Here is an 11,908-nt window from a genome sequence, read left to right as displayed (position 1 = left end):
ATATCAATTGTCAACTATCAATGACATTGTCAAATCTCTTTATTCCATTACTGAAGAGGCCACAGGCCTATAGTACAAAATATAAAAACAATAATGGCATACAATCACAATGTTTGCAAACGTTATTGTTTTGGTCAAAAGCATGGTGGATATACATACCAAGTTTACGAATATAAGTTGTATTATTAGAGTTCATTATCAAATTAAATTTAAACATGGTAGGATGTGAATAGTAATATTGTGGTATATATTTTGTCCTTAAATCAGCATAGTAAGGACATACCAGCAAAAAGTGGAACTCATCTTCGATTACATTTAGTGCACAAAATTTGCACAATCTGTTTTCTCTTGGAATATTATAATATCTGCCCTTCTTGATCATAAGATCATGTGAAGAGCATCTAAATCTGGATAATGAAACGTGGAATTTTCTAAGATTAATATCGTGTAGGTATTGCTCTGTAAAATGACTTTGGGCAGGTAATCTTTTGTGACAAAAATACATCACTAAAACCACAATGATTTAGTAAATTTTTAACATTCGTTACCCAATTTGATTTTCCGTTGGTGTCAAACAAATACATCATGTTATAACATTTCTTAGGAAATCTTGATGCAGGCATATTCAAGAGCTTTACCCAGTATTTGATAACTTTTATCTGTGCTTCTAGATAAAGTGGGAAGCGACCGCATTCACCATAGATCATTGTCATGTAAAAGACAGGTAAAAGACGGCATGTTACGGCAGTGACATTGTGACGGTATATAATGTCACCACCGTAATGGCCTATCACAGCCGTGTTCTTCTTTGTCATAGCCGTTACTCTACCCTGTCCTTACCGTAACAAAAAAATCATACTTATATGCTTATTGATTTTATTCATTTGATACAATTTTTTTTATGTTAAATAAGATTCCCAAAACATTTGATACCTTTGATTTAAACATTTAGATACAAACAAAAAATCACAATGTTGGAGAACTCATAGAATCTAGGTTGTTTAACTCCGCATTCAGCGATATTAGTTAATGGTCGAGCCTGCACCAGACAATCCAGTGATCAACATCACGCAATTGGGAGACGATGATCACCCGATGCTGTTAGTCGCCTCTTACGACAAGCATGGGTTACTGAAGACCAATTCTAACACGGATCTTCACGGCTACATAGGCATTGTGTTCTTTTTAACATTGTGATGATCCGAACAATATTAGTTTCGGGGGATAACGTTTAGTTTGAATTCCTTTGGCGAATATGATAAACCCAGTATTCCTTCCATTGGAGGCTTTTCCCCGTTCACTGGGCCGAACTTGAATCTCTGAATCATGGTGGTGAGGAAGAGGAAGAGCTCCATCCGGGACATTGACTCCCCCAGGCAAACCCTTCGTCCTTGAAATATGAAAAACAAAGGTACAGTGTCATTACTGTATGTATGTATGTGTGTGTGCGTGCGTGTGTGCGTGCGTGTGTGCATGTATGTATGTACATCTGTGTGCGTGTGTGTGCGTTTGCGTGCGTGTATGTGTATGTGTATGTACATGTGGTTACAGGTCTATTGCTTACCATATCTCGAGTTTGTAGGTGACTCACCCAAAGAAAAGGGGATAAATTCCTCCCTCTTCTGAATCTTGCCTGCGTCATCGAGGAAACGGTCCGGCCGAAAGTTTTGCGGGTCTCCCCATACATCCGCGTCTTGGAGGACTGAATCAAGGTTCAATATGACTGTGACGCCTTGTGGGAAGGTGAATCCCTGAACTGTACATCATGTGGAACTGTGTGAGGAATACCAATAGGTGCAATATCAGCGTATCTCAAGGTTTCCATAATGGTGGCCTCCACGTAAGGAAGGTTCGTCTTGTCCTTCATGGAGGGTCGTCTGCTCTGACCGACGTTTTCCAGAATCTCTTGGAAGCACTTCTCTTGTACATCCGGGTAGTTCAGGAAGTAGACCAGCGCCCAGCGTATAGTGGTGGACGTCGTCTCCGAGCCTCCAGTAAACAGGTCAGTAATAATCTGCGCCAGATTCTCCACTGCCAACACGAATGTAATCTTTAGTGTAAGTTCACGTGACAGATGTAACATGACCCATATAAAACCGGAAACATTACAATTACATGCCTACGAAATACTAGTTGAAATGTGGAAATGCATTAACAGAATCAACCATGTATATAGGTCAGTGTAGATTCAGTGTAGATTCTAAAGGAAACTTCAGCGTCCTCAGTCTGTCAATTTAAGAGATGTTCACAAAACCAACTATACGTTTTGACAAATATAATTCTTAAGTAAAACCAAAACCAAATCAAAGTGTGCTTAAATAACATGAGTAAAACAATATGGATTATTGAATGCAATAGCTACATATATACACAATTCATTACATCCTTAGCAGAAATGATGTGCCAGTTATTTGTATTAAATTCTTCACATTCAACCTATTGGACAAATCTAGAAAACAACCCTTTAAAAGTAAATAGCCAACGAATCTCCCTGTCGTGGAAAGGATAATGTACATTCCATGAACATCGTTAGATAACAAAACACACTTACAGTCTAACGTAGTTGTTTCTTGTTTCTGTTGGCGACGTCGCATCTCCTTCAAGTATACATGGATAAAATCGTCCCGATTTTCATCATCGTGATCGTTTAAGTGATCCTTAATGAAAGGTTTAATCAGCAGATTATCCACAATATCTATGCTGTCCATTGATTTTCTGAACTTGAATGGGTCTCCAGGCAAATATCGCACAGCAGGAAAAACGTTTAGTATTCCAGATACTGCGCTATTTTTAAAAAAATCATCCAATGCTTTCAGAAATTTGACGAAGACATGGTCGGTATATTCAAAACGTTTGCCAAAGACAACGGAACAGATGACATTTGATACGGCATTCTGCAAAAGACGCTCTATGTTGAAACCCTGTCCTTTCTTTTCCTCCAGGGCAACCATAAACTGAGCAATTTCCTCGTGTATTTTGTCCTCCATGATGGTTTTTCCCATTCCAAACTCTCGCAGAGCATTGAGAGCAAATCGTCTCTGTTCATGCCACAAGTCCCCGGAGGTTCCGACTACTCCTGTTTGGAAAAATACAGTTCAACAGAATTCAGCTGTATTTCGTGGAATAAATCTGGCAGTGTTTGTAGACATTGTAGAACAGTGTTGTGTTTGTATCACGTTGTTTCTGTTAAGACTCAGTTTAGGACGGTGGTGACCTGGGTGCCGTTTTACAAAGCGGTCTTAGCGCTAAGGTGACCGTAACTCCCATTGCCTTAACATAGACTTACGGCTAGCGTAGCGCTACGGTTGCTTTGTACAACGGCACCCTGGTTAATCTATTAAGACTGGGAGGCAATACAAGCGTGAAAGGTTCTGGGCCTTCACTGGGACGTGCAAGTGCTGGCTGAAGAATTGGAGCAATCTTTTCATGTACACAAAGCGGGTCTCAATCTGGTCCTGGTCACCTTAAATATGACGTCACATATGACGTATCACGGTTCAAGACCAGCAGATGTATGGCGATCGTTTTTCACCCTGGATACTCAGCCTTGGCCTAATTTGAAAGCTTCACCACTGTTGCAGCGATGTGAATCTTAGCATCACTATCTTTGTTGCTACAATCACTGCTAATACATTAAAGTTATATTGAATTTGTATTGCCACGCTGTTTTATACCGTCATTGTAATTAGTTCATTTTAGAATACAATTCTTAATTCTATCACATTTTTGTTGTTTCACGCTATATTCTTTGTATGTATGCATTGCCATAGGTCAGTTGTATAGTGCCACCAGGTTATGGCACGGGTCAGCTGTATAGTGCTGCTAAGGTATGCCATTGGTCAGCTGTATAATGCTGCCAAGGTATGCCATGGGTCAGCTGTATAATGCTGCCAAGGTATGCCATGGGTCAGCTGTATAATGCAGCTAAGCTATGCCATGGGTCAGCTGTATAGTGCAGCCAAGGAATACCACGGGTCAGCTGTATAGTGCAGCCAAGTTATGACATGGGTCAGCTGTTTAGTGCAGCCAAGGTATGACATGGGTGAGCTGTATAGTGCTGCCAAGGAATGCCACGGGTCAGCTGTATAGTGCAGCCAAGTTATGACATGGGTCAGCTGTTTAGTGCAGCCAAGGTATGACATGGGTGAGCTGTATAGTGCAGCCAAGGTATGCCACGGGTCAGCTGTATAGTGCAGCCAAGTTATGACATGGGTCAGCTGTTTAGAGCAGCCAAGGTATGACATGGGTCAGCTGTTTAGTGTAGCCAAGGTATGACATGGGTCTTCTGTATAGTGCTGCTAAGGAATGACATGGGTCATCCGTATAGTGCAGCCAAGGTATGACATGGGTCAGCTGTTTAGTGCTGCCAAGGTATGACATGGGTCAGCTGTATAGTGCTGCCAAGGTATGACATGGGTCAGCTGTATAGTGCTGCCAAGGTATGACATGGGTCAGCTGTATAGTGCTATTAAGGTATGACATGGTTGAGCTGTATAGTGCTACTAAGGCCTATGATATTGACATGGGTGAGCTGTATAAGGAATGACATGGGTCAGCTGTATAGTGCAGCCAAGGTATGACATGGGTCAGCTGTTTAGTGCTAAGGTATGACATGGGTCAGCTGAATAGTGCTGCTAACATGGGTGAACTGTATAGTGCTATGACATGGGTCAGCTGTATAGTGCAGTGTTGTGTTGCTAAGAATGACATGGGTCAGCTGTACATGGGTCAGCTGTATAGTGCTGCTGAGGAATGACATGGGTCAGCTGTATAGTGCTATTAAGGAAAGGCACGGGTCAGCTGTTTAGTGCAGCCAAGGTATGATTTGGTTCAGCTGTATAGTGCAGCCAAGGTATGACATGGGTCAGCTGTATAGTGCAGCCAAGGTATGACATGGGTGAGCTGTATAGTGCTGCTAAGGAATGACATGGGTCAGCCGTATAGTGGAGCGAAGGTATGACATGGGTCATCTGTTTAGTGCAGCCAAGGTATGACATGGGTCAGCTGTAAGGTATGATTTGGTTCAGCTGTATAGTGCTGCCAAGGTATGACATGGGTCAGCTGTATAGTGCTACTAAGGTATGACATGGGTGAGCTGTATAGTGCTACTAAGGTATGACATGGGTGAGCTGTATAGTGCTACTAAGGTATGACATTGGGGAGCTGTATAGAGCAGCCAAGGTATGACATGGGTCAGCTGTATAGTGTTGCTAACGTATGACATGGGTCAGCTGTATAGTGTTGCTAAGGAATGACATGGGTCAGCTGTATAGTGCTGTTAAGGAAAGGCACGGGTCAGCTGTTTAGTGCAGCCAAGGTATGATTTGGTTCTGCTGTATAGTGCAGCCAAGGTATGACAAGGGTCAGCTGTATAGTGCAGCCAAGGTATGACATGGGTCAGCTGTATAGTGCTGCTAAGGTATGACGTGGGCCAACTGTATAGTACTGCCAAGGTATGACGTGTGCCATCTGTATAGTGCAACCAAGGTATGATATGGGCCATCTGTATAGTGCAGCCAAGGTATGATATGGGCCAGCTGTATTGTGGAGCCAAGGTATGACATGGGTCAGCTGTATAGTGCTGCTAAGGTATGACATGGGTCAGCTGTATAGTGCTGCTAAGGAATGACATGGGTCAGCTGTATAGTGCAGCCTAGGTATGACATGGGTCAGCTGTATAGTGCTGCTAAGGTATGACGTGGGCCAACTGTATAGTGCAGCCAAGGTATGACGTGGGCCAGCTGTATAGTGCAGCCAAGGCATGATCTGGGCCAGCTGTATAGTACAGCCAAGGTATAACGTGGGCCAGCTGTATAGTGCAGCCAAGGCATGATATGGACCAGCTGTATAGTGCCGCCAAGGCATGATATGGGCCAGCTGTATAGTGCTGCCAAGGTATAACGTGGGCCAGCTGTATAGTGCAGCCAAGGCATGATCTGGGCCAGCTGTATAGTGCTGCCAAGGTATAACGTGGGCCACCTGTATAGTGCAGCCAAGGTATGATATATTCCATCTGTATAGTGCAGCCAAGGTATGACATGGGTTATCTGTATAGTGGGGCAGGTGTTAATTCTATACACGTGCGAAACATCTACGATAGTATGTAAATGCATAAAGGTAACAACGGGTGTAAACATGAATGGAAACGTTTTCTCGAGAGTTATTTACAATCACAGTAAAGTCTATTTACAAAATAAAAGAGTTATGTCCAGAACATTCCTTGTCTGTTCATGCATAATCATTTCGCATCACTAGGATAACTGATGCTAGATGTTAAACACCCTGTTTTGTCCTTTCAGGTGCCCTCTTTAAGCTTACTGCATGGACTTCGGCTTTCCCAATCCCCCACATCGTGTCAAAAGTGAATGCACATTATTTGTGTTCGTGTACACACAAATGTTCACTTTCATCAACGATTATGGACAATGCCGTACAAAAGGCTAAACGCCACAACCAAACACATTCTGCTTACAATGTTCTTGATTTGACGATGCTTCCAGCAATGGTAGTTATTGGCACATTTAACGTCTTCAATGTGGATGTCGTGGCTGCCATGTTATAAATGGGATCAGGAGTGTGGTTCAATGGTTAGTATCACTATAAAAACACCTTCAGTTTGGCTAAAATATAAAGAAAACGCACCTTTTCCCTTTGAGAAGAAATCGGTCACAAAGGATCGCGGTCTGTCGGAGAAGACGTCGGCGTTCTTGACAATGGCTTCTTTAATAACGTTGTAGCCGTTGAGGACGATGAGAGGCTTGTGGAAAACATACAGACTGAAAATGTCGCCATACTTCTGTCGGAGGTTCTTGAACAAGACCCGTGGATCAGATTCCAGGGATAGGGCGTTCCCCAAGAACGGAAGGAGAGGGGGGCCGGGGGGAAGTCCAGGTGGGCGCCGCATTGACAGCCATAACACTACCAGTACCACGACCAGAAATAAGGCAACTGTTGTAATTCCAAAATCCCACATCGTCGTCCGCTAGTTTCCAGCCTGTCTAAAACCTGATAGGAGAGAGCGAGACTGAGTACAGCTGTGGAGTGGCACATTCACACAACTGACGGATTTATAACACTGCCGGTTATCCATGTTTACAGAGTGAGTCAGCTAAAATAAGTGCATGTCTTGTACATGTGTGGAGTGGCCATGGTCTGCCTCCCAGACCCTGGAGAATAAAGTATGTGAGAGTAATAGATTGCCCCAGCAAGGCCCAACACACCTTCTGTATACCATAGGCTCCATGCACTGTAACCGAGACAGTCGTTCTACCGTGTTATAAGAGCGCCAGATAAACAATATTCATATTTAATTGATGATACTCTGTAATTGTCTCATATTTAGTATTAACTTGTCAGATAGGATGCTTAGTGTTATAGATTGTTCCAGCATTCCATGGTGCAAATAAACCCACGTGTACTTACAAAGTAATACGTACATATACTCCTCACAAAAAATTAAGCAACACAAATTTTTAGTCTCATTACATTATCATTTATCGAAATTGCAAATCATGGAATGATGCAATAGAAAGGTGACACATATGTACACACGATTAACAAAATGAAATGAAATGGTATTAAGCAACAATAGACTTACAAATCATCAAAAGCATGTACCTGTGAAACAGTCGTGAAAAATGTGCTGCATTGATGTTAACGTTACAGTTGAAGTCAGTTGTGTACAGTGAAGCAGTGTTCAGTAACGCGTATGACCATCATGAGCACGAATGCAAGCTTCTACACGTCTTTCCATTGACCTTATGAGCCTTTAAAGTTGCTGTTGTGGAATGTTCTGCCATTCTCTCTGTAACGCCTGTTCATGTACATCCAGAGTCTTGGGGTGAACATGGAGACCGTAAATGTCCCAAGCTAAGATCAGGTGACCTTGCATGCCAGTCCACATGTGTGCTGTTGTTGATCTAAGCAACATCGTTAACAACTCTTTCTCAGACATTATCAACATCGTTAACAACTCTTTCTCAGGCATTATCATCCATGGACGGGCATTATCATCCATACTAATGAAGTTAGGACCCGCTTGTTGTACCAGAGGAATGATTACAGGTAGGTTTACATTGATCAGGGTGCATATGTGAAGAGTGGAGCACATTCATGCCACACATTTTGCATGTTGTTTCTGAGGGTGGTTGTGTTCGGGTGATGTTGTCAATGTTATCAGATAAATCAATTTGACAGTCACTAAAGGTTATGTATTCTTTGAATATTTACAATTCAGTAACATGTCAGCAAAAATCGCAATCGAGATTGATAAAGATATAACACTGAAAATACTCGTTGCTTACTTTTGTGTGAGGAGTGTATGTAGTCGTCACGATTGCACATCTGTCCAGATTATCAGCATCGAACGAGCCATTGGAATGTCGCAGACGGGGGCTTAGCAATAGATGTGTAAGTTGCGAGTTATACCTTCTTCAGACATTCCCACACTCATCAGTTGTGAGTTCGAATCTCGTATTCCCAACCCCCACATGAAGGCTGCAAAATGTAATACGCTATGGCTGCAACATGGAGTCAACTAGTATCACAGGCGGATCCAGAGAGGGGGGTGGAATGGGGGTGCAGGGGTGCGCACCCCCTCCCCCTTTTTTCCTGAATTTTTATTAAATGACCATAGAATGAGCACCCCTTTTCTCAAAAGTGTGCACCCCCTTTCTCAAAAGGCTGTATCCGCCCTGAGTATTATATCCACAGTACGCTGTCTTCATGTTACAATGGTTCGGTTGTATGTATAAGTTGGTGTTAATTTGTACGTTATATATATATAACAGAGTAGGTTGCATTCCGCGTGTTTAAATATTGTCTCTGTCGTTGTACATTCAGTTATTTTGATCTGCATTAAAGCCGCAGTTGGTTGCAATCTGCTTGATTAAGAAACAGTAGGTTTGTATCTGCGCATTTAATAACCACATCATATCTTCACCTCGTTCACACCCCTTCCCCTCATACACCCCCACCCCCCGTCTCTGTGTGTGGTAGTTCACAATACAGACGGTTGCCCCTGTGTACACACTATGCATGTCGCAGCAAGTAGGCTGTCACAACTCAAGAACGTTTCGACCTAGCTTGGTTTGAGCACATTGAATCAGGTATTGGTGACATTGCATAATACCTCTAGAACAAAGGTCATTTTATAGGCCGGTTAAGAGTCATGGTGACCGCCCGGGAAACCCACATTTGAGAAATAACGAAGCCACATTTCAGGTACAAACCCCGTGCCGCGAATCGCCGCGAAAACCACAATGAGTAAGGGAATCAATACCGTTTTTTCAAATAAGCGTCACCAATTGATCACAATGCATTAAAATTGTTTCAGAGACTTGTCCTTTGTTTGTTTAGTTAACATATGATGGGCGGCTTCTTTATTCTCGTTGAGGTTTTTGGCTTACATGTGATAACATTAATCTTTTTATGTTTATTTCGTTTTATTAATATTGCATTCTCTGGTTATATTGTAGATTGTGTTATCAGCTACTAGTTGAGGGAGGTGTAAAATGTTGTATTATTTCAAATGTATGTGATAATCACCTTAAGTTATGGATGTTCCATATACTGAAAACGTTGCATAGGCCGTTTATGAGCCTTTAGACTGCCTTCACATTGATGTAGATTACGTATCTGCATACACAGTCAGTATTATATGAATAAAGATTTTCTCGTTCACAGATGTCCCATATACTGATAACAGTATGTGGCGGGTCATTTTAGAGGCCGTTTAGGAGTCATTAGACAAAGCGTGTGTAACAAAGTTCTGCTGTCTTTACTTTGACGCAGATAACACATCTACGCACAGAATCAGTAATTGGGTAATGCATGAATCCGGACTTCTTTGGTGGGCATTTTAGAAGTTGAGTTGATGAAGAATGATGACGATTTTTTGGATATACAACTTCTTTTATTCTGTGAAGGGCGACGTTTCGACATAGATTCTAATGTCGTTGTCAAGCAAGTGATTACTTGCTTGACAACGACATTAGAATCTATACACCTGGAGAAAAGTTAAGCACCCCCTGATAATTTTTCAGTGATGAAAGTAAGAACCACATGAAATAATCTACCCAATGAGATGAGCTAAACGATTGTGATCTGTACGAACAACCCACAAACAACAAGGAACAGCCACTTTAGTGAGTTGATATGATATTTAATTCATGATATTGTTGTGCAAACACGGGCGCTATTTTCACCTGAAAACAATACTCCTTTACGTATGGAGCTGCAGAGTTCATGCCATTATGGAATTCTGCACATGCTTCCTAAAAACATTGCTTAAGGTCTGTAGATGACATCTGTATGTCAAAATGTTCAATAGCGTGGGAGAACCCTCCATGAGCTTGAATGACAGTCTCAACCCTGCGTCGCATGCTTCCAGTCAGACGCCGGATCAGCTCCCGGGGCAACTGCTGCCACTCCCTATGCAAGGCTGCTTCCAATTCACGTAGATTCGCTACTGGAGGTTCCAATGCCTATATACGACCAAGATTGTCCCAAATGTGCTCCAACGGATTCAGATCTGGACTCATTGCAGGCCAAGGCAAAGTTGTAATTGCGTTGTTCTGGAGGTAAGCAGTCACTGCCCTTGAACGATGGGGTCTGTCATTGTCATCCATGAACTGAGGTCTTGTGGCCAGTGGGTGGTTATCAAAATGGGGGACAACAACTGGTTCCAGGACATTTCGGATGTACAGTTCACCTGTAAGGTTGCCTCGTATGGTAACCAGGTCCAACTTTCAATCATGGGAGCAGAAAACGACTTTCATCTGACCAGTGAATTTTTCGCCATGTCCTCAGATTCTACGCACGTCGAGCCAGACACCATGCCAAACGGAGCCTCTGATGGTCATCTGCCAGTAGAGGGCGTTTGATTACTCTTCTGGACCTCAGGCCTACAGCTCTTAAGCGATTTCTGACGGTTCTGTCGGAAAGACGACGATTAGGTAGCCATTGTCGTTTCAGGTAGGAGCTCGTTGCAAACGGCTGACGTCGAACTAATCGCAGTAGTGCCCTGTTCTCACGCTGTGATGTCACAGGGGGACGTCCTGATCGTGGCAGGTCCATAACGGAATGGGTTACAGCATGTCTTCTCACCAGTCGACTGAATACTGTGTAGTGGTAGCCCAGTTGACGCCCAAAAGCTTTGTAAGACATCCCTGTGGAATGAATTCCAATAATTTGACATCTTTGTACCTCAGATATCCGCCTTCGTGCCATGTTAACAGGGAATGCTTTAACTGTTTATGTCAGCAGGTTTAAATACCCATATTTGATGCATGAACATACAGCATTTTGGGATGCATGGAAGGCATGCTGCACGTGCATGACACGGCCAACTGTGACGTCAACATCATGCATCAATGGTCACCATTCTTACGATGGAACACCATTCTTGCCATAATCATTATTCCCATACAGTTTGATTATTATTGTAATATGTTCTAACTCGTTATATCAGGGGTGCTTCACTTTTCCCAGGTGTATATGTCGAAACGTCGCCCTTCACCGAATAAAAGAAGTTGTATATCCATAAAATTGTCATCATTCTTCCTGAATCCGGAGTTTCTCATTTACAACTGATACAAACATTGTGCTGTTCATGTTTTTAATGTTTGAATTCTAAACTCTGTTTCTGTGATAGTATCATATCAAGATGTGGCCCAGTCTAATTCACTGTGCGTCTCTTGAACACACCAGGTTTGCCACAAGTTCGTTTCTAGGTTTGTCTGCACCACACCTGTTTCTTTCACCAAAACGAGTAAACGTAAACGTCTGAGCTCTGCTTGACTTCACACTTTCCTTCTACATTAATCTGACACACGTGACATAAGTGGAATGCTGCCCAAATCAGCTTTAACTCAGCTAATACCTCCACTTGTCCCTGAACCTTACCTAC

The 11,908-nt window shown here is 42.6% G+C and overlaps 1 pseudogene; it reads right to left on the bottom strand.

Annotated features, from left to right (window-relative positions):
* Window positions 1–557: 557 nt before the first annotated feature.
* On the bottom strand, window positions 558–6,931 carry LOC124277680 (annotated as a pseudogene).
* Between the last annotated feature and the right edge of the window lie 4,977 nt (window positions 6,932–11,908).

The sequence above is a fragment of the Haliotis rubra genome, unplaced genomic scaffold, assembly GCF_003918875.1.
Source record: "Haliotis rubra isolate DU_JTF1 unplaced genomic scaffold, ASM391887v1 Scf2251, whole genome shotgun sequence".
In the NCBI taxonomy this organism is placed as follows: Eukaryota; Metazoa; Mollusca; class Gastropoda; order Lepetellida; family Haliotidae; genus Haliotis; species Haliotis rubra.
Note: the sequence above shows the minus strand (reverse complement) of the source record. Positions and strands in the feature narration are given on the sequence as shown.